The 24,176-nt window shown below is 41.5% G+C and overlaps 1 long non-coding RNA gene across 1 annotated transcript in view; it reads left to right on the top strand.

Moving 5' to 3' along the window:
- The window catches only part of LOC135312881 (uncharacterized), a 37,110-nt gene extending 13,833 nt beyond the window's left edge, over positions 1-23,277 (top strand). The window contains exon 3 of the long non-coding RNA XR_010372499.1: positions 22,799-23,277. This is a non-coding gene — a long non-coding RNA (uncharacterized LOC135312881). The remainder of the gene's footprint in view (positions 1-22,798) is intronic.
- Positions 23,278-24,176: the final 899 nt, after the last annotated feature.

Raw genomic sequence — 24,176 nt, 5'->3', positions numbered from 1 at the left:
TGCTTTATGACAATGTTTTCCTCGATAGGGTCCTCTGACCCTCTACTAAGAAAAAGATAGTTTTCCCTTCCTCATTACTGCGATTACATCAGGAAACAATACCTTGCTGAATGATACATATGTCAGTGAATATTGTTCTCTAGAAAACCATTTGTTACTTTTCCATCCACAGACAAAAGTTAGTAGTTTGCTTGAAGGGGTTTGAATTTTACATCAGTGAAAAGCCCCAGTGCCAAACCATTCTGATATGCAGTACTTGCTAACCTGCTCTCGCTGGAGGACTGAACTGCTGTCAGATCGCGATATGGGGACATCTGCACAGGTCACAACATGGGGACAACCATGAGATCATGACATGGGGATATTTGTGCAGATCATGATATAGGGACATCCGTGCTGCCAAGTCCGTTTACAGCAGTTGAGGATCTGACCCACGCCCAAGTGCATCACTGCTGATGGGTCAACAAAGGACCTGGGTTTTGTGAAGTGTTTATTTACAGATTGGAAAGTCATTCAGCTCCTCGGGCAATTATTTTTCTGTTTGTTTTAAAACAGCCTGTGGGAAATAGTAAAGGTTTGAAGTGTAGGCCAAAGGGTTGGTAAACAGCCTGTGTGGCTGACAGCTTTGCCTGCACGGGACCTGCAGTGTTTCTCACCCTCTTGTTCTTCATTGAAAAGGATCAAATTCTTACCCACCATTTCTAGGATATTTCCCTGAAGACTTCGAGGAAGAAAAGGACAGTAAGAAACTTAGGGGAAAAAATGGTCTGGAAAAGCAGTGTAAGCCCTTTCCTCAGAGCCTTCTCCCACTGTGGCTGACAGAAGCACATTTTCAGAGTGAGCAGACAGGATTCATTGCACCATCTCATCATAAAGTAAATGTTAAACTGACCACAGAAATTGCCCCCTGAAATTGCCTATTTCTTTTCAGTGATTATAAAAGGCAGCGTACGGTTATTAGCACTAACTCAGACCTCTTCACTGTAGACGTCTCATGTCAGATGGTGAGAATCCCCCCTTGCTACGGACACGTCACCCTCTGATGAGCATCTGAGTGAGGATTGTCACTATGTTTTTCCTTTTCTCCCAAGGAACCCAGTATCTTCAGGTGACCTGGACCAGATTCTGATATAGCACTGTTCTGTTTTATAATACTGGCTGGCATATACATGATTCATGTAAGCAGTAACATAAAGTGCATGATTTAAAGGTAGTAATTGCTCAGTTGTATATTCTAGGGAATCGCCCCGTTATTTAAAATACCCTGAACTCCCAAGCAAAATCTATTTTTTCTCTCAGCTGGAAACAGATTTGGCTGATAAATGTATAATTACTGTAGCATGCCAAAAGCTTTAGCTGACAGGAATATTGTGATAGCAGAGGCAGAAATTCAACACTATGACTTAAATACAGGGCACAAATTCCCATCTAATCTGAGGGCCAGATATAAAAAGGGTAGGGTTTGAAATAGTTCGTATTTTTGTTCCTATGAAGTTGAATCACAGAATCATAGAATAGTTTGAGTTGGAAGGGACCTTTAAAGGTCATATAGTCCAAGACCCCTGCAATAACCAGGGACATCTTCAACTAGATCAGGTTGCTCAGAGCCCCTTGCTTGAATTCCTCATAGTACTAGAGGTTTTAAAAGCAATGTTACCACCCACCTGAGTAAAGCAAGCAGGGATTTATGGCACATACTGAGCTCTGAGAAATTTTTGTTGTGATGAGATTTCGGTCTTTCAAGTAGAAGTGCTGGTCATTTCTGGCAGGAGCAGAACCTCTGGAGACTATGATCTGGGACATGTTGTAGTCTTTGGGAGAAACCTGCCCCTATATGTGTGGAAACAGGGACAGGCTGCCAGCAGTAGTGTTTCTTTGTGTTGGCTATGGATTGTGTCACCTGTGCTAACCAGCCGGGCCAGTGAAGTGCACGGGGACATTTGGCCTCCTGCAGTACAACAGATTTACCCTTTAGCCCAACCACAACATAAAGCTCTTGCAGATACTTCAGAGAAAAAAATAAAGCATATAAATATATACAAGCATATTCACATTAGTTTTAATGGTTTGAAACTGAAGGCATTACTGCTTGCATGAGCCTGCAACATTAAAACTGGTCCCAAGTTGCAAAAGATCCTGGTTTTATCCCTGCTCCCTCACATGGAGTAAGGAGTTGGTTTCCTCAAGCAGCATTATCCCACCTCAGGCTGCTCCTGTCCCTCCCTTCCTGCTGACCCAAAGTTCCTGGGCAGCAGCCCCCAGGAGGAGAAGCAAGCATGAAAGCAGGATGCTTTGCTCCTCACCAGGCAGCGTGTGAAGAGGCCAGCCAGGGCAGTGATCACTACGATGATGGCAGTAAGTGAACCCAAACTGGAAAAGGGCATCAGTTCTGTAGACTGAAAAAAAATCACAGAACAAAGCCTGTTCAGTACAAAAAGTATTTTGGTTAAGCAATTATTGGCTACGGTGTAGTGTAAAATTGCCTAAATTAAGTCATATAGAGCAAGTGATCCTGCAGTCTGCTGATAAATATAATTCTCTGGTGTCTGGCCCAGGAAATAAACTAATTTCCATTCTTGCAGGAGTTGGAGACAGCCATATGTACAACAGAAATATATCCATTAGCAGCCACAGAGGAAGCTATATTTCTATTAGCAGAACTGTCTGCGCATTGCCTGAAGTACCACTAGCTGTCTGAGCAGAATAGCAAGGATGGGACCTGCTCAGGGCAGTGCGGACACCTCCACCCGTGGGTGTAGCCCTGCCACCACGGCAGGGGTGCTGGTGTCTTCCTGATTTAAATCACTAAAGAGCAGCACTAAGATGCCCTGGAAGGTCTGTGTGGGAATGATTTCTGAACCTCAGCTGCAGTGTATAAGAGCTGCTAAGAACTGCCTGTGGTTGCACATAGGGGGCTGCAATACTGCTGTTTGCCTCCTGTTGCGAAAAAGTTGTGCTTGAGGTCAGCTGCAGGGCTCTTCCATGAGGGAAGTGAAACCAAGTGCTGGAGAACGATGCAGAACTGGGGACTCCCTCTCTGAGGACAGGGGTTTCCAGACACCTGCAGCGCATCCACTTGTGACAAAAACAAGGAGGGATTTGGAAAGGGAGGTATTAGAAACCAGCATGACACCCCAGAGATTATGAGGTCCTCCTTTTGTTTATTGCTGGGCATGAAGTGCATTGTAGATGTGCAGGGAGTGCATCCGGTGCAGCTGCTGTCCCACAGCAGCTGGCAAGGAATTCGTGAGAAGGTTTACGCTTAGTTACGGGCTGTGATTCAGGGATTCTGTGTTTACCTCCCAGCTCTGCTGCTGACTCTCCCTTGAGGCCCTGTCTAACTCAGGTACTCTGAGCCTTTCTATAAAAGAGAAATAACAAGAATATCCTTTCTCCAGTCCTGTTTTAAGTCATGCCTATTTACACTGCAAGATTTTGTGTCAGGCCAGGGAGCTCACTGTGGGGAAGAGGAAGAGGAGGGCGGGAAGCCTGCTGGTGTAGCACCACCTGATGTAACACTTCTGCACAGTTCATAGGAAAGAAACTGGGCAGCTGCATGACAGCCTATACTGCAACACATATACCTGGGACAGGGAATCCCTCTTCTGAAACCCTCGTGGAGTGCATGGCTTTCAGCAAAGCTTCCAGCACGGGGTAAGGTGTGTGAGCAGTCCCTGAGGGGCAGAGCTGGCTGAGCTGTGTCTGCTTACAGGCTGCAGGTTGCTCCTGAGCTCCCAGATGGATGTAGCATACCAAAGAGGCGCCAACCCCAGATTTTGGTTCAGACAGGCAGTAGTAGTGTCTCTCCCTCATCTGATTTCAGGAAAACACACAGGGATACAGCATCTTTGAAATGAAAACTGCTTGTTAAATCTCCTTAAAATGGATCAGTGGCCCCCAGGGTACTGAGGATGGGACAGACAGACAGGCGGATGCAGCATGTTTGTGCAAGCCTCCTCTCCTTAGCAAACCAGGCTAAAAAAGATAACTTCTGGTTTTGCTGTTGCTTCTGATGTTTAAAAGATGCCTTAATCTTTGATTCCCAGTTCTCATTCTGGCTGCAGCATTGGACAGTCCAATACTTCCACTGGTTTTATTGGAATGAGTCTAGGTTTCCACACCAGTATCTGAGATCACAAACTTTTCCTTTCTATTTACTGGTATCTATTTCCTCTATTTTACTGTGGCCTTAAAACAAATTAAACATTTAAAGATACTTTCAGTTATGGTATTACTGATGTTAAAGTATAATTATGGTGGGATTTTTTTCTGCTTTGATCCTGAAGACGTGAGCAGATGGAGCTATTTCTGTTATCTGGAACTCTTTTACATTTGATACCACCTTTGGGGTCAAGAGGACATCCATGGGTGTTTGCAATACAGCCAACAGCAATGTGACTTTTATGATAATGCAATTACATTTCTGTTTGGGAATGAAAATAGCAATCTCCTGTTTGCTGGGATCAAACATCAGATCTCAGGAGGGGTACTTTGCAGACACCAAGCTTGGCAGTAGTTACTTAAAAAAGAAATGAATGCTATAGACATCAAGACGTCTTTTTAAAAAACATTGTATCCTTGGCAAGGTGGTATTGGGCTTAATACCACCACTTTTTGTTTTAAGAGTCCAGATAATATTTTCACTAGAGAAACAAAAGGACTCAGTAATGAGAGCATTACAGATTCTTTAGCAATCGAAGGTGTTCATTAAGTCTCTGAAAGCATTATCATCACATTAAGTTTTGCCATGACACTTTCATAAAAATAAACTATTTGAAGACTGTTTTAACTCAATGCCTTAAAAAAAAAAATCCCCCAATGATTTAAAAATAGACTTTGTACTAAAGGAAAATGAAAGGTGAATTTTTCATCTGTATTTACCAGCCCATATTAAAATGTTAATACAGACTACTGAAGAATAGTTCTAACCTTTAACAATTGGTCAAAATATATGAAAGCATACTGAAAAGTTTTACAATTTTGAAAGCTGAAGCATTAAAAATTACTGATGGGTTTTAAATATTTTCCTCCCTATATTCAAGGCTTCCCCTGAGGGAGATCAAAATATGCTGCACCTTAACTGAAAGGCTGCCAATCACTAGGTACATCAAAAAGAAAATTTGAGACTTTTCAGACAAAACAAAAAATACTATGTGAATTCACAATGAGCAAAATTTTTCCTAGATAAGCCAAGCACTGCTTCAGTAATTCTGGCCCCTGTGCTAAAATCCTTTGATGAGGTAGAGTAATAGGAGTTATGCCTGTATTAGGTGACAGATCCACCCAGTACCCAGTCTCTCTGAGAAATCAGGATAACTTATTTTTTACAGTCTTTTAAAGACAATATTCACCTCCTCACTCTTGCTGCTTCTCAGGACCTTGTTGTAACAATACATCTTTAAAATCGGTGACAAAATGAAAAAAACCAGACAGACACAGTCTTATGTCCAGCTCAATCCATATGGAAGACCACTGAGTGCTGTGCCAGGCAGGGACCTGGATGGACTGATATGATATTGCAGCAAGCTTATGTTCAACCAGGGACATGTATGTAGTCTGCTCCTGACAACCCTCCTTGAAATCTCCAGAGGCGGTTCTACCACCTGCCTGCCAGACCTCAGAAAACCGATGGCCATGTGGTTGCTAACAAATGTGTCGTGTTCACAGAACCATGAATGCCTAGACTGGAAGTCTTAATTACTGACAAACCTTCAGGGGCTGTGCCTACATTAGCAAACAGTTCAACACAGCATAAATGAGTCAGGGAGTTCAGGAGTGAAGCAGCTGGTGATGAGTCCTCACACCTACACTGCTGGTGGTTCTGGGTTTATCATTTGGGCTAGATTTCGTCATCTCTCAGAGAAAAAGTCACCCCGTTGTATGTGGCTGGAAGCTGTCCATGGTTGGGCCCTTGTGTCCCCCCACGGGTGGGAACACCGCTGGCACCCCCTGAGCAGAGCTTCCTGGCTGGTGCCTCTGAAAGAAATCTGCTGTGATTGCACCAAAATTGCACCAGTGTGCAGGAAGCTGGAGAATTGGGGGAATTCCTTCAAAAAACCACTACAACAGTAAGGCAAGGGCTCAGTGCAAACACAGGTACAGATGACACTGAAAACATTTATTATGTCATCTAGAAAATATTTATTGGTATGATCTTAAGGTGTTCTAACTAGCTGAAGAACAAGACTGCATATCAGAGGCCTAGTTTATCTTTCTGTATAACCTCCTAGTAGCAAACAGATTTATTTTTAACGTCTTTTTGACCTTGTGTAACTAGTTGACATAATGGCTACATATGGCATAGTTGTCAAACTACACAGAAATAAAAATTACTAGTGTTTGGTCTTCACAAGGTTGTTAGACTGAGATGGTAAGCTTCAGTTAGAGATATCATTAGGAAAAAACCCCAATTTTTATATTGAAGATATGGACTGAGTATTCTGCAGTGCATTAATGCAGGGTTTTGGTTAATAAAAACAACTACAGAATCATAGGATCACAGAATGGCAGGGGTTGGAAGGGACCTCTGGAGATCACCTTGTCCAACCCCCCTGCTTGAGCAGGCACACCTAGAGCAGGGGGCACAGGAACGCGTCCAGGTGGGTTTTGAACGTCTCCAAGGAAGGAGACTCCACAACCTCCCTGGGCAGCCTGTACTTGTACAGGTTTCATTTTATCTCCTTAATGAATAAGTAACTCAGATTTTTTATTTAGGAGAAAAAGTAGGTTCTCTTCCCCTGCTAGTGGCACAAATTCTGGCTCAGCAATATTAATTAGATTGAATGCAGCCATTTCCATTGATTTAACTCAATCTAGTCTAATTTTCTTGGATATTTCTTAGCTGAGCTAAAACATTTCCATGAGGTATAAATTGGGCTGATGTAAAGCAAACAGACATTAGTGAAGTTTACTAGTCACTCTGTCACAGTTAAACAGGTGCAAATTTCTTCAGTGCATCTCAGGACATGAAGTTCTTGAACTGGAGAAATAAGAGAACTTATCATTAAAAGAATAAAAAAGAAAGAGAGAAGGAGAATGACTCATCCTTAATGTTGATGCTTGTTTCTAACAAGTTGAACAAGGAAGACTAACCTGAACCCATGGCAGGTGAAGGGTTTGCACGTTCTCATAAGATTATACAAATATTTAGAAACTTAAATTTAGTTAACTTGTTCAGTGATATTTTATGCACAGCCAAGTAGCATTCAGTCAAATCCAACATGTTGCTTATTTACATGTTTTTAATCATCTGCTGGAAAATTGGTTGTAAGTGTATTTCTGAGGTTTGGTCCTACAACACTGATCCTATTTTCTGGTTTATACATGTTTCCAAAAATAATAATGCTACTGCTACTACTTCTTTTTTGTAACCCAGACACACTCCTGGAAAGCTAAACAGTACAGTACAGCACAGTAAAGAATTATGAACACTCTGAAACAGTTTTTATAGAAAGCTAAAAATAGGAAGTCTACATCTGCCAAAATCTAAATAAATCATCTTAACGGTGACTGATGAACTACTTCTGGATATTTAGGACTGTTTCCCTGTTGTCCATTTACATGAATTGTTGGAGTATTTAAATTTCAGCTTCCTTTTGATGTGCAGAGCTTGATGTCTGTGGGGTATGATAACCAAGGAGGGACCTCCTGATGTTTGCTTCAGAGACACTGAAAAGTATCCATCCTTGGAGATATTCCAAACCTGACTGGACACAGTCCTGGACAACCTGTGACAGCTCACCCTGCTTGAGCAGAGGGACTGGACTAAGCAATCTCCAGAGATCCCTTCCAAACTTTTTGTTTCCTTTTCAATTCTCTGGTTCTGTTTATTATCAGTTCTTACACATCTCTTCGAAGTTTGAGGCTGCTAATCTCTTAACTCATAGCCAAAATAGTAAATAATTTCCTTTACAGAAACACTTATGACAAAAAATCCACCACTTCAGTCGGTCCATCTTCTTTTTTTTCTCTCTTCTGATGCTGCCAATGATCAGCTTTAAGTAGGAGAATGTCTTTCAATATAGATGTCATTTGGGGTATTTCCTTCAGGCAAAGAGTCACTTCAGAAGTAGAGGTAGTTCTGTTGAAGGTTAGTTTTCTTGTGACGATGTCTAGTAAGTGCAGCTGTGGAAAGGGTGGTAGAAAATGCAAGTAAATGAAGGGAGCACTGTGGAAAACAGAGACCTGCTTTTTGGAGGATGTAGTGGTTCAGCCTCAGTCAGCAACTAAACACCACGCAGCCGCTCACTCACTCCCCCCACCCCTTTGGGATGGGGGAGAGAATTGGAAGAGCAAAAGCAAAAAAGAACCTTGTGGGTTGAGATAAGAACAGTTTAATAATTAAAATAAGATAATAATAATAATAATGATTATTATTATAGTAATAACAATAATGATAATACAATAAAAAGGAAAAGGGAAAAAGGACAAAAACCAGAAACACAAATGGTACAATGGCTCACCACCTGCCAACCAACGCTCCTGGCCCCCAAGCTGCAATTGCTGCCTCCCTCCCCTGGCCAGCTCCTCCCAGTTAACATATTGGGCATGATGTCACATGATATGGAATATGCTTTCGGCCAGTTTGAATCTGCTCTTTTAGATGTGCCCCCTCCCATCCTGGCTTCTTGTGCACCCGGCAGAGCATGGGAAGACAGAAAAATCCTTGGCTAGTGTAAGCACTACCCAACAACTAAAACATCGCTGTGTTACCAACATTGTTTTCATATTAAGTCCAAAGCTCAGCACTGTGCCAGTTATAGAGAAGAAAATTAACTCTATCCCAGCTAAAACCATGACAGAGGAGTAGAAACTTTTGATTTTTGTTTTCATGCTGGTTTAGACTGAAACTTCATTTTCAAGTCATTTAGGTTTGTGTTCTGCAACAAGTTTGTTTTCTGAGCGTATCTAAGATTCAGTGTGTATGGAGAACTTGGGAGGCATGGACTTCAGGACTAGCTTGGCTACGGTTTTACTCTATGACTCAGTAAATTGCCTCACCCCTGATATTTGCTTCCTTATTCATAAAATATGGATAACAGCAACTGCCTCTATGAAGGTAACTCTTGAGCCCTGTGATGAAAAACACTGTATGTAAAAGGTGGGTAGTATTCTTCCACCATCACAGTCAGCCTTTGCTTTATACCGGAAACTCTTTGGAAGCAAATATTTTTCTTAAGAGAACTCCATCTTCAAAAGCTGATAGAGAACAGCCAGTGTTTTTAAAAGAAGATACCTGAAGTTATACAGTTAAATATCTTTTGAATGTGTGCATATAGACTGCTTCCAGAAGAGGTTTTCCCATGAATGTCAGTGAGTGCAGCCAAAAAATAAATTATTTATATAGATTGTCTAAATAGTCATTCCTTTAAAAATGAACAAACAGTTATAATTAGTTAATATGTAAGTGAGAATTGTGTATGGTGTTTTCAGGCTAGGCTATCTCATAGTGTTCCTGACACTAGAAATAAATGCAGCCTTGAATAAGGGCATTCACACATGCCTTTACAGTGTAGTTGTGTTCAAAAAAGCTGAGTAAGAAAGGTTGTAGGTCCCCCATTTGCATCACTAGGCTTGGACTGCCTCGTCCAGGTTTTTGCATCTTTGAAATCTTATAAAGCCCTATATGAAGTGAGCTATAACCAGATAAATGGAATCAGTTCTTTGCAGTAACACTTATAAATAGCCTGGTAGTTAGAGTTATGTAAATATTTCATAGCAGTGGCTCATTTTTTTATCTTACAATTTCATCAAGAAAAACAGCTTTGAACCAAGTTTCATAAAACCAGTGTGAATATTTTTGTATTTATAATTAAAGAAGAATTTGTCTTTTTATACATCTACAAAGGCTAAAGGAGCAAACCACTGACTGATCTAAAATACAGCTGTATATCTAAAAGACTTTAGATCTGAAGAAAGGGAGGCTGCAGGTAATCAAGTCCAGCATTATAAGGAAAACCTCACTGATGCAGGGTCCCACTATGATGTGATTTGAAAAAACCCCAAACTTTTAACTAGGATTTAAAGCTAGGTAACAACTCAATCTTGCATCATGGGCAGGCTCTGCTTGCTTTCTTCTGGGGCAGAAGCTCATTGCATCTGTTCAGGTGAGGGACCCCTTCACCTGGATGATTTCAGGCACACAAGGCAAAAGGGAAAACTTTTGGCCTACCAGGCTGAGTTATTGCAGCATAAGGAATTTTTAACCCTTCTTCTTCAGCTATGGACAGGCCAAAGACTCTCTGAGAGTGACTCACCATGGTTTACACTGGGAGCCTGGGGTCAGAGCTGGCAGCTGTGCCTCTCTGGTTGCCATTTATGTTGACTGAAAGCCCCGACTGACCTACCTGCAGTTGCAGTGGTTCCTTGGGCTGGTTCCTCCCATTGCAAGGAGAAGGTGTGTCTGCTCGGGGTGAAGATCCCCATGACTTCTCTACAGATCTAAAAAAATCTAAATGTGGGGGCTTTCTGGCCCTACCTGTGAGAGGATGTGAGTGTGCCACATGACAGGGTAAGGTTCAGAGGTGCCTGGTGGGGCAAAATGCAGCAGAAAAGGTCACAGTGCTTCTACACCAAGTACTCTCCTATTTCCAGTATTGCTGGAAGGTACTGGAGAAGATCGGACAGGCTGCCTTTCACTTATAAATTGATATGCTTCTTCCCCCATGCCCAGCTGCAAGCAACCAAACATTGAATGTTTGGGGTTTTTTTTCTTTCATTTTTATCCTACTTCCCTCCCACTTCAGTCCCAGCTGTCTCTGCTTTATCTATTCACATTATTTCTAGTTCTCCTCATCTCATCAGAAGACCACCATGTTTTGTGGATTCCCCTCACCCCATCAGTCTCCTGCCTTTTCTGGCTGCTTTCTCCACCCCGCACTGCAGAAGCCTTTTTCAGGACACTTTATAGCCTGAGACCCTCAGGTACAAGGAAGCAGAAAATTTGTGATTACCTTTCTTTCCACTAGCTTTTCAGGAGTTTGACCTCATCCCTCCATCGCATGGTGACTGACAGTTATCCAGCACGTCAGGCGTTGACACAACTGCAAACGTGCAGTGCTCACCCAGTCTGCTGTGGTACACTTGGGCTCATGCAGGCTCCAGCACTGGAGCTGCATAGTCCTTGGGAGAGGGGTTGCGCAGTGGAAAAAAAACCTTCCTTATTTGTATTAAAAATTATGAGATAATTGTTTGCTCTCTTTCCTGATGACAAGCACACCAGTTTAAGAGCATAAGAGGTGCTCTACTGGGTCATTTTGCCTAGTACCACCAGCAGACACCAGCGAATCCTTGCGGAAACGTAACAGAGCAAGACAGATGTACTGGCAACTCCCCTGAGGATTTTCTTTGAGCAATATGAATCCTAGGGACCTCAAGAGCTAATAGGGTATAGATGGTGTGAAATAATGATTCAAGACTTTTTTTTTTTTCATGAACTCATTTATACTTTTCACTTTTTCAGCTATGACAATAGTATAATTACACACCATGTGAAAGAAGTTCTTCTTTTGTTGAAACCTGCTGATAGATCAATTTACTCGATGTGCCTGTGTTCATGTATTACGAAAAACAGTAAGTTATTCCTGTCCATTTTACCTGTGTTATTATTGATTTGTCTGAATTTTAAATTCCCAGCCAGCCTAAGGCTGGGAAACTTCTGTGCCGAATTAAGTTGTATTGGCCATAAGAAAGAGAAAAGGACAAAACTGGGGTCAAAGAGTACTGGAGAGTTCTACTTGTCTCTTTTATCTCCATCACCCCTCTCTCTCCCAAAGCAGAGTCTTTCTCTACCAAGCACAACTGCCATTGCCAAGCCAGAGAGCAGAAACAGGACTATGCAATTTAAGCAGTCGTTACTGTTGCTGATAATGAATTCCAAAAAGCCAAAGGAAAAAACTGTTTGACTATTGGTATAAATTTGTTTCTGTAACTTATTTGAATAATTAGAATTTGTGGCCTAGTAAACTGTGCTGGTTTTGGCTGGGATAGAGTTAATTTTCTTCACTGTAGCTCTATAGTGTGTTTTGGATATGGTATGAGAATAGTGCTGATGGCACACTGATGTTTCAGTTGTTGTTAAGTAGCGGCCAGGTGTCCTGAAGTAGTGCCTATAGTAGTGAAAAACTCCTTCAGCTTCCCATGCTCTGCTGGGTGCACAAAAGTGGGGAGGGGAGGGGGCACAGCCAAGGCAGCTGACCCCAACTGACCAAAGGGATATCCCACGCCATATGACATCATGCTGAGCATATAAAGCTGCAGAAAGAAGGAAGTGGGGGGATGTTTGTCGTGATGGCGTTTGTCTTCCCAAGTAACCATTACACGTGATGGAGCCCTGCTTTCCTGGAGGCGGCTGAACACCTGCCTGCCCATGGGAAGGAGTGAATGAATTCTTGGCTTTGCTTTGCTTGCACGTGCAGCACTGCTTTTCCTTTTCATTATACTATCATTATTATTATTATTATTACTATTATTGTTTTGCTTTACCTATTAAACTGTCTTTATCTCAAGCCGGGGGTTTTCTCACTTTTACCCTTCTGATTTTCTCCCCCATCCCACCGGGGGGGAGTGAGCGAGTGGCTGCGTGGTGCTTAGTTGCTGGCTGGGGCTAAGCCATGACATAACAAAAAAGAAAAGACATTTCCAAATGGTCATTACTCATCTCAGGTTGATCAAAGTCACTCCCTTTTCACAAGAAAGTTTGGAATTTTCAAATGTTATTTTCATTCTGATGTTTTGAAATTTTCAAGTTGAATTTCTGCACATATTTTTAGGATATTTTCATTTCAGAATTTTAAAATGTAATTGAAAGTTTTACAGGTTTCTCCTATTTTAATGTTATTCTTAGTCACATAGTGATGCAGTATTGTGGTATTGGTGAAACAAAGTATGACCTGAAAGCCACTACAATTTGTATTTACACCTAATGGTAAGGACAAAAGTGTTAAGGATAATTATTGTACCATATCGATTAAAACATTTTAATTCCCTTTTCCTAACTGTATTATACTGAAAAAATGCTACACTTGTGAATTTAAGAAAGTGTGCAATTTAAGGAATGCTTTTTAATTACAATATCAAAGAGTGGTGGGCTTTGGTACAGTAATGGGTCTTGCTTTTCTCAAACAATTATTTTCGTCTTTTGGTATGTCTTCTCTTCATCATTTTTCTTCTACTTTAAAGATACAGACATACTTCATGGTTTGTTTCTTTGCATCAGGAGTAATCTCTGCCTTCTCCACTAATTTTCCAATTTCTTTTAAAACTATCTGGAGCCAACTTTCTCTATGCTAATATTATTATTATTATTTTTTAGTATTGCTCTGGCTTTCAGCAACCTTAATTAGAGCTGCAAATTCGTCTTGCAGGGGAACTCAAATGTAGAAGTTCAGTGCTCAAAACATAGTTGTTCTCAAGTGTAAAGTTCAGGATTTCTCTAGAAGACTTTAGTTTATATATTTACAATAAAATCCAACCAGTTCACTTCAGCTGACCTGCAATTCTATAAATGTAAAAGTGTGATTGTCTCACTGTGTACTAATAGACAAATTCTTGCTGACATTGTATTGAGTGCAAAGAATGTGCAAGGCATTCAAACCCACATGAAGGGTTATTTATACTTTGCTTTGCCACGTACTGTTGACAGCAGAACTGGGCAGAATTTTATTTTAATGATATATGAAATCACTGACCCTCTCAACTCAAACACATCTTCTAAGGGTAAACATTTGCAACGACAGTGCAGCTGGACTTCTGCACAGCTTAAGTCCCTGCTTGCTCTTATCAGTGGTCACAACTGAAAATACCTACTTTGCAGTCCACCTCACTTACCTAGAAGTGAGATATCTAGTCCAGTCTAGTATCTAGACTCCCACTACAGTCAAAGGCAAGAGAGAGAGAGAGAGAGAGATATTTCTGGTGGCAAGAATCTGTCCATTTGTCTAACACACCAGTTTTCAACAGGGATAAACTCCAGGTGGGAACTGAGGACTGATGTAAACAATATACCTAACATTCAGAGGCACACATTAGAAGACACAGCTCTGACCTGGTATTTAATAACCTACTACAGACTACATTGACATCATGTGCAAATATTTATACAAAGCAATATATAGGTTGGAGCCCGTGGTACTGCCTCCTGCCCTTCTTTGCCAGAGTCAGAAGAGGGACTTGGAATAAATACACTCGACTTGTTTCAAACATGTAAGGAAGACACCTCCTTCTGAGATTTAAGGTATAACACCCCTTTCCATAGTACTCCAGATAAAGAGAAACATGAACAAACCATTCTGTGTGTTTTAATCAATGCTGTTAGGATAGAAAGTGTACCATAAGCCAAGGGAAAGATGGAATAAACACATTGCAGCTTGACATTATTACCTAATGAGGTCACAAAAGGAAAAAAAAAACCTGATTTGCAGGAGCTGGATTAATCTCACCTGTTTTGGGGGGTTCAATGTACTTCAAGGAGCAAACACTGGATTTTAGCCTCTCCCCGTAGGTGTAGAGAGGCTTGCTGGCAGTTAAACTCGTGCTGCAGTCAGCAGCTCAGCTGGGATCTCTTAAATGAATGGAATTGAAACACTGCCATATATACCTGCTAAAAATAAACACTTACAGGTAGTGTTTGAAGCCTGTGACTTTTTTTTTTCTGGATTTATACCACTATTGTCAGTATTTCTTTCCAATGTATTTGCAGTTAAAGACGGTGGTCTGTTTGTCATCTGATGTCATGTGGCAAAGAGAATTAGATAAAGGGCTCTGTATCTTAGACTTTAAACATCTTGGTGGTAGGTCCATGGGTGGTGATCTGTGATTCTACAGTACTACAACAGAGACCACATAAAGTGTGAAAAGAGGAAAAGTCAGCAGAAAAAAGGAAACAATTTTCTGAATCAGTCTATTTTAACTGCAATACTTCACTGCCTGTGACTTCTCATTTCCTATGACAATAAAGACATAAAAAGGTAGCTATAAGTCATTAAATTTTGTTGCTGCTTACAGAGAAGAAAGAATCCTTCCTGGGAGCCGAGTGCTTTTATTAGCAAAGACATTAAGCATTTCAATAGCAGGAAGGCACAGGTGGGGCACGAGCCCTGTGTTACAGTATTTGCAAGGTAAACTTTCCTGTTTACATTTTTACTTTAGTACCCAACCATGACTGTGATCATGTGTGCAGGTTTAATAAAAATTAGCAATAAGTTTTATAACCTGAGGCCTGAAATGACAGTCCATAAAGAGATACCTTTGTTTGTTTTCTATGAGTCATAACATTCATGTGGTCTTTAATCTGTTCTTTTTTTTTTTTCAATCAGAAAAAGCTTCCAGAAAGTAATATTTTCTTAACATAGGTTGTAAGATGAAAGAAAAGGACATCCTGCCTGACTTACAATTTGCCTGTATCAGGAAAAATAAAAAAGTTGTTTGCGTTAGGAGTGACAGCAGATGAAATTCATTTAATAATGACATGAGTATTTTGAACTAAATACAACCTTAAGACATACACTCTTGGAGGGATTGAAACACAAAAAGCCTTAGGGAATAAATGTAACTATTCTTTAAAACAATCACCCTTCCAGGAAGAGACCATAGGCTCTTTTTTGTGGATATCATACCGCATCTTTTGCTGAAAGACTCCATTTGTTTCCCTTGAAGGTCAGGTTTTAACTTCCCATGCTCTATTGCAGCTTAAAGCAGCAGTACAAGCAGCAGTGGTGTGTACAACTTGGGACACAGCCCTTGGGGTGCCAAGTTTGAAATCACACTGTCATCTTCTAGATGATGATGTCAGCATGATATACTGATGTCCCAGTCTTTAAAAGGGTATGTGGCATCCAGTCCCTCCCATTAGCAACAAAGGGGAGCAGGATTTTGGACAACCCTATCTAGCTCCATCTCCCCCTGCGGTGTGCTAGCCGGCCTCAACACTGCCTGGATTGACATGCTGGCTGGAGTTGCTTATGGACCGATATTCCCACTACTCCTTCTCTGGACCTTTGTATGGGACAGTAGGGCTGGAAGGTGCCATTTGGGATATAAGACCCTTCACCATATGATGTGAAATGCACTGCAGAGAGCTTTAAGTCAAAATAAATGCTATGGCTTGCAATTCCTTCATCAGCCTCTGGAAGACTGCAGCAAGTACAACAATATACAGATGTGTTTTTTCATAAGGACAGTTTTCAAACTGTTATTCAAAGCCTTAATTTCTCTGTCTGTCACTACTTACACATGCTTCTGGTTCACCTGTCACAAGTTTTAACCCAGATATCCTTCAGGCTTCAAGAAGTTCTTGGAGCAACATGGTTTTTTGACCTAGAAAAAGCAAAGCCAAACTTGAAAGACTTTGACCTACCATTCAGTGAATGACTGAAACATAACAGTATACCTGGACCTTGATATTGTGCCTAGTAAAATCATCGGTAAACTCCTTACTGGAGCAAAATCAGGACGTTAGCCTGGTTACTCAGAGGAGAAAAAGAAGTCGAAACACAATTATGTCAAGTGATGTAATCTCAGGGTCATATTCACAAACATTTCTCCATTTCATTTATGTTCTGCCTGAATTACAAGAACCTGCTCCCACTGACCAAATGGCTCCTATTCTGTTAGTGGAAAAGTCCCTGCAATTTTAAAATCAATCTTTCAAATAATTAAATAAATATATAGTCTTAAAAGAATGGCAGATTTCTGTCTTTAAAAGACAAGTACAGACAGAGCTAAAACTGCTTGTGAAGGATAACAAGGAGGCTTAACTTCAATTAAAATGAAGCAGAACAGACTCCAAAGTAAAGCAGGTACCAGTTGGACAGTGTTGCACGACACATCCTACCTGCCACTCCAGGCGTGCAGGCTGGCAGGCTTCCCAACCTGGCACTGAATTAAATGCAGGAGGTGGTGATGGCAGGTCTGCCCTCCCATGCAAAAGACACAACCAACCTTCTTTCTTCTGCTCTTTAGGAAGCACTGCCTTCTTCCCAGAAAATAGCTCTGCTTTGCTTACAGGATCAATCCAAGCAGGAAATTTCAGGCAGGTATTACTGCTGCTGGAAGCTGTGAAAGCACCTGTCCCTCTGTTGGATATCAGCATGCTAGGGAACACAAGCCCTTATCTCAGGTGACCTGTACCTTCATGGAGTAAACAGCATCCCTCCCTGCTCCTACCATGCCGAAGCCGCAGGGGAAGGGTGCTGGAGCTGCCCATTGTGCTGATGTGGGTTTTATTCATTTTGATATAGAAATTGAATAAAATCACAGCTGATAAAGATCTCTGTGGTGTCTCCTACTAAAAAGACTCATGTGGTCAGAGAAGCAACCATTTATCACTGCAGAAATATTATCATGGGGACCACCAGCCAATATTAGATGCAAGCATTGCTATTTCTCCCCAAAACTGGTTCTCCCCAAAATTTTGTCGTAAGGTTGTGTGTATAGGCATAATGCCTCTTAGCACCATTCTGCTCAGATATCCTTGACCCAGCCTCCACACCAGGTCTGCACAGTGGGGAGTTTAAGAGAGATACATTGCATTTACAAAACAGAACACGATCTCTTCATATCCTGATTGATTTGATGACAACCCTGCTGTTAGCTGCCAGTGTTTTAAAAATCTGTTGGTTTTCTTTGTGCAAAAGGGAAAAAATGCAGAAAATAGTAAAAAACCTGTGAAAATATTTCCTGAATTCTTGGACTATTTAAACCGTAAATAATAAAATTATTTCAGTTGAGTCTTATAGTGAAAATGAGTTTTAATTAATTTCATGTAGCCTTCTGATTGCTGTTTTTCAAGCTAATGCAATTTGGCTAATTCTCTTTCAGATGCATTTGAAATTTGATAGTGAATAGACAAGGTCAAAAGTGTCCTGATATTGTGACTGTTAAAAGCAGTCATTTTGAAAAGTGTTTTTTATTTACAGAAACGATTACCTTGTGACCTGCTTTTCAAGTTTTGTATTTTTCTATGTTTTTCCTTGACAATATTTTGACCAGATCATTTAATGAAATCCTAATATTGACATGCATTTCCCAGAGAAGGGGTCTTTCAGTAAACAAAAGATTTTTTAAAAGTGTTTGCTACAAGCTAGAAAGCATTATGAATTTTAAGAAAATCTGGGGAAATGTTCCCTTTTGAAATCCCACAAAGTGGAAACACTGAGAACATTTCATGAAATATTTTCAACAGTTACCTATGGCAAATATTCTGGGTTTTGCTTCAGTTTTTATTAAGCATTGTGAGGCTTTTACAGAAATCTTTATCTATGTCAACTATTTGCTCTTGAAAAATGAACAGGAAATTCCTTGAAAAAGTAAAATAACTCTGCTTTCTCTATGTCCTTCCCAAGGCAATGAAGACCTATTTTCTTCCCACTCCTGCCCAAAGATTTAAATCTGAGAATATGAAAATTTTGAAACCTCTCAGAAGGTAGTGGATTTAAATCCACTTAGAAATAGGTTATAAATTGCTTTCCCTCCATGAGAGTCTTGTCGCCAGCTACTGAAAGGGAGTTAGAGGACCCTTCTTTATGCAGGGCTGACAGAGCCAGGAAAGCATCATTCTCTCAGATACTGAGAGTCCAGTTTTGGACTCATCTGGAGGAAAAGGGGACTTTTCTTCATCCCTCCTTCTTGTCCTCCTGTCAGAGGGCTCAGTGGTGACCTGATAAGAGGAGCCATCATTTCCTGTTGTTTTGGGAGCCATGGAGGAGGTAGATCTCTAATTCATTGATTATATTAACCATATAACATTGTTTTTCTATTGCCTTAAGATCACTTTGCCTATGCAAAAAGCCTAAGTTATTAACTGCCTGAGAAGTGTGGGCTGAAGCATGTGTTTTTTCCTCCTACAGTAGTTAAAGAAAGTAGTTCTCCAATCTGATAGAGTGCTAAATATATTGAATTGGTGCTGATTTTTTTATTTCTTCCAAAAGAATTGTGAATAATTTTGTTTTAAGGTCAGACAAAACAAACAAATTAAACCAAACATACAAAAAAAGCTTCAAATCCAGCCTGTATTCGCTGATAGTGTGGTATAAACAGCTATTTTTGATGCCAGGGATTCAGTTTCTGGTTTTAATGGGTGTGGATTTAATCCAAAGCCCAAGGATTGTTTCCTAAAGTGAAACAGGGCTACTTCTGCAGAAAACTGAACTGTGCCTGAACTGCAGAAGAACTGGGACAAAGTCCAGTTCCTACAAGTGTTTGGGTTATGCTGTTGTTCTTCCATTAATCTTCATTACTAATTAGCATACAGGAATTCCCTTCCAGAGGTCTGTTAAATTGGTGTTTCACTGACTTCATGCTACATGAGCTATGCCTGTGTGCTTGCATAGCAATATGCAACACACTGGGATTAAAGGCGGCAGGATCAGGATTCAGTACCTTCTTTGATTTAAATTTTATTTTTAGAGTTCCGATTCAAAGTTTTGTTAAAATTTGACAAAAGGACCCCAAAGGATGCAAGCCTGAGCAGCAAGACTAGTGGCTAGTGCAGGTCAGAAGGAGATGAAGATTATTCTTAAGTATTATTCTATGAAACTCATTCTGGAATGGTAGAATGAGAAGAAGCAACTGAAACTGAAATGGAGGAAAGAAAACATGAGGTGAGGAGACCAAATATGTTGATGTAGGTGATATGTAGGGCTGCATAAAGTGATCGCCAGAGTAGTACACCTAAGGTGAAGTAAACCTTAGTCTGTTAAGGCTGTTTGGTATGGCACATGGTATTCGTTCCACCTGTGCTCAGTGGTAGGTGCCATCTGAGCCTGTGGCCCTTTGTCTGTACCAAGAGGCTGAGGACCCTCTGCCATACCAATGCCCAGGCAGTGCCTGTGCAAAACACAGCAGCAACAGTTGAAGGAAGTGCAGGGGAATAAGCAGACCTGGCTGCACACACTTTTGGACCTCAGACTGTAGCACCCAAACTGGCCCTAACTGAACCTCAGGGTGAGCTTTTTCCCCTGCCAGAGAAGAGTGGAGATGCAATGCAGCTCGCTCGTGAAGGTAAGGCAGAAGGAGGTGTACCATGAGATTGCACTTGGGAACACCCCATGCAGGACTTCAGTCCTGAGGCACCCAGAAGAAACGCATGTGTCTACTTGCTAATCCTCTGTTCCCTATCACAAACAAAACTGAAGCAAAACAGCCTCCGCTACTTATTTGCTAGCTGATCTCTGTCCAGACACCCAGCCCCACTCCGCCGTCCATGGACTTGGCTCCATATGACTTGCTCTGCAGCATAAGTCCCTGCAGATTTTGGCCCCATGTCTCTGAACAAAGAGTTCATCAGCTGTCAGCTGACGCAGATTTCTTTTACCTTAGGCAGTCTTCCAGCCTCCACATTCTGGAGCACAGCTTTAAGGAAGAGACTGAAGCGAACAAACAGTCTGTTCTTCTCATGTGTTCCTTCGAATACATGAGTTTGTAATCCTACAGATTTGGGCTGGTCTTGTCCTGCCAGTCTGATCAGCTGTAGAGTACCAGAGCACCTCTGGGACCACCCTGGGGTAGGGGGGAAGTACAAAAACACATCAATGGACCAGTGTCCGCATTTATGGGGTACCTCCAGAGACGCTCCAGCAGAATTAGTGTTATGTCTGTCTTTTGCAATGAAAGAAACGACATAAGCTTGTATGTATATCACATACACGAAGTAAGGACACATTTCTGCCGAGGACATTTGTCTAACTATAGCGCTTGATGTGAGCTGCTGACAAAGCTGTGTGCTCATAAGACTGTATTTTTTGCCTCACTGTTCATTGCAAGAAAGATACTGTCCATTTACGAGGTCAGAGGGACGGGCAGGCTGCTGGGTCAGGATGGCTGGCTGAGGCACAATTTTTGGTGTCAGTTCATCCTCTGCACCTCTACTCTGCTGACTAGGGGGTACACATGGTGCTTTCATACACGACCAATGACTTGTAAGGAAAAGCCAGAAATTGTATCACTAAAAGAAATTTTAAAGCCTGATTGTGAATCCAAACAAGGCTGGGATTTTATTACTTTTTGAGGCAATAGTTCAGTTTCTGTCATTGCTCTGCTACAGAGCTGGACAGATGTTTATGTTAGTCACAAAAAAGGAAACCAGGGCAGGCTGCACCAGAACATTTTAGAAGCCATTAATAAGATTTTATGTTGTTATTCTGAAGGGCATTTTCTGCTGCTCTCAGCACAATATTGTGACTGGCCTTCAGAAGATGGAAAAAATGATGTATTCTTACTTCATCCTAAATAACAGTGCAGCCAACGTGAGAACAAATCCCAGGGAGGACAAGGAGTTTTGCAGTTTCTGTACGTGCAATGAAACTCTAACGTTAGACCTACAAAAGGACCCAAATGCCACCTAGCTTAAAAATGTCACCTGGCTTTGAATAGCAGCAGCTGACTGTTTTGCAGTGCCCCAGAGCAGAGGGACGAGCTGACCTTGGGCTTGCTGAGTGATAACTCTAACCCCTGCATGGTGTCTGAGGCAGGGAGGAGGGCTCCTACCCCAGCCATGGCTTAAAAGAAGAGATGGCAGCTGTTGCCCTTGACAAAGACAGCCTGGTCTTAAGGACTTGGCCTTAGGCTCATCAAGGGAGCAGTCGCATCCCTTTCTGCAGTGTCTCCTGGGTGCAGCCCTCCCCCGAGTGGCCCATTTTGAAATGTAAAAAAATAGTTGCTGTTTAGGGGGCAGGGAGAACAAAAATTTTATGTACACTTTTCCTTCTAGGACACATACAAAAAAAGGTGTTTTGTTCCCTGGGGAATTCCTGTATTGGTACTTTTACTTTAACCACCCACTGGGACAAAAGTACTACACACCGACGTATTTCAGGAGGGACACTTCCCTGAAAGATATTTTAAAGAGCCATGGTAAAATCATTTCATTTCAGACTTTTTGATTAAGACACAATATTGCCACACTGAAGTGCCTGATACTGAACTGGCTGGAAACAGTGCTTCACGTCATCCCGCAAGAGATGGTGTTTCCCTGTCAAGGGTGGTGTAACCCTGGGTGCAGGGACCCGTCCCTTCTGGGGTGCTGGAGCTCTGGAGGTGGGATAACCCCTTTGTAGCTCCAATGCATGTCTCCTAGGAGGTATCACGCTGTTCCACCAACAAATGGCTATATCTGACATGGGGCTCACTGCTCTTTTAAGAAGCAGAGCTCTGAAACTGCAGCACCCATGAAACAGTGCACTACAAGGGAGAAATGCAATATATAGCATTATGTGACTTAAAATAAAATGTTTCAGGTCAGTCAGACAATGTGATTCAGCTGAAAGTGATTGCAAATAGAATATTTTCTTCTGGAAACAAAAGAATCATTTGAATAGAAAAATTCTTGAACAACCCACTTTTTGTATTCTCTCTACTTTCCATATGTTTGTGTCTATGTCTGCATGTCTGTGTGTAAGTAATCAACATTAAAACAAGAGTCTACTGAGTGCACATCACGGATTTATCTTCTTAATGCAGGCAACCCTGCTACTTTCTGCACTTTGGCCATCTGCTAGAGCCTAAGGGGCAGCAATACTAAATTAGCTGTACTCTGACATTTCTTTGATAACCGACATTTGCACAAACAAGTCCTCCATGCTCATGTGCATGTTAGGAAGTTAAAGTGTAAAGTAAATAAGATTAACTTTGTGTGTTTCTTCTCAAAAACATATTGTAAGTCATTATCTCTCCCTCTAATGACTGAAATTCTGTGTGCAAAACCAAGTAATTTAATTTACATATCTCGAATGCATGTCATTTTGTTGTTGTTGTGGGACCTGTACCCAATGCCTTGTGAATTAAATCATTTCATCATCAACAGTCAGCACAGCTGCGGGCGGATAACTCTTCTTGCCACATTGCGTGAGAGAACAGGCACACACCAGAAAGCACGGCTCCTCCCGTCCCTCTGGACCACTCCTGGTGATTTTGCGGGAAGGCTTCTTCCACTCGTCTCTGTTTCCTCCAAAAGAAAATTCTGCTCAGATTGGGCTCAGTTATTGATCTCATTGCATTCCCACGCAGGCCAATGGGAGTTTTTCTGTCTTTGGCGGTGAGAGCAAGATTAGGTCCGCAGTAATTGGATGAATTTCCACTGCTTGGCTAGAAATTGGCAAGATGCTGAATATACCTGTCCCTCTGTCCACTGACGGCTGGTATAAGGTTACTGGGTTGGTAGCTACATCAAAACCCCCTGTATTCAGAGAGGTAAAATGAGTTGAATAAAGTAAATAAATGGGAGGGTCAAGGGCAGACACTCTGCAGTTGATGCAGGCATGGCTGGTGATATCCGCATGGGATGCCACAGATGGGGAGCCCAGTTTGACATGTTAGTTCCTTTAAATACCAGTATCCATACAATGTGCAGGTATGGACTGGGAGAGCAACTAGGCACTTCTCACAGTTTTCCTACTCAGTGACTTGATCATAAAGGGTTTATTCTTTTTCTACACATAACAATACTGAGGCATAAAGTTTTAAGTACGGGGAGCAAAACGTATTCCATAAGCGCATACTACACTTTATTCTGTCATAAGCTTCAGCAGTAAAGAAAGAGGAATATATAGTTTCTTTTTCAGCTCATACACACAGTCTCAAGATCAGAAAAGAGTGTGTTGTCAAATGTTCATGTCATTAGGCATCACAATGGTGGGAACTGAGCAGTTCAGAAATGAATTTTTCAGTCTGGGCTGACTGTCTCCAAGGAATCCCTCACAGGAGCATTTTGTATGGTTGTCTCTTTCTGCGTAGAGGAGAAAATTTGTCTTTCTGCTGCAAGTTGCAATCCCTTCACTATCAACTGATAAATGGTCTCAGATTTTATTTTGTTTTCTTCTTCTTTTGCTCCTATCATTAGTGCCACCTGAGATTTCTCTGCTCTTTGTAGAACGTTATTTCCTCCAGATTTAATTCCAACTGAGGAAAGTATACACTTATCTTTTCATCTCCCATGCCCATTAATCTCTCCTGGAGCAGTAGTCCTTACTGAAACCTGCTGTGGTTTGAAAGGCTTGCCAGAATTTGGCCCTAGCATTCTCCCTTCCATCATTGGAGGGAGCGGCAGGTGCTCAGGACGTGACGCTGGATCGGTGCAGACTGCTAGTCATATATGCGAGTAAGCAGGGAAAGGATTTTGTTTTGATAAAAGTCCAGGGCCATTAGGAGGGTAAGGATGTAGAACAGGTGCATGTGTAGGGCTG

The sequence above is a fragment of the Phalacrocorax carbo genome, chromosome 3 (genome assembly GCF_963921805.1).
Source record: "Phalacrocorax carbo chromosome 3, bPhaCar2.1, whole genome shotgun sequence".
Lineage (NCBI taxonomy): Eukaryota > Metazoa > Chordata > Aves > Suliformes > Phalacrocoracidae > Phalacrocorax > Phalacrocorax carbo.
Note: the sequence above shows the minus strand (reverse complement) of the source record. Positions and strands in the feature narration are given on the sequence as shown.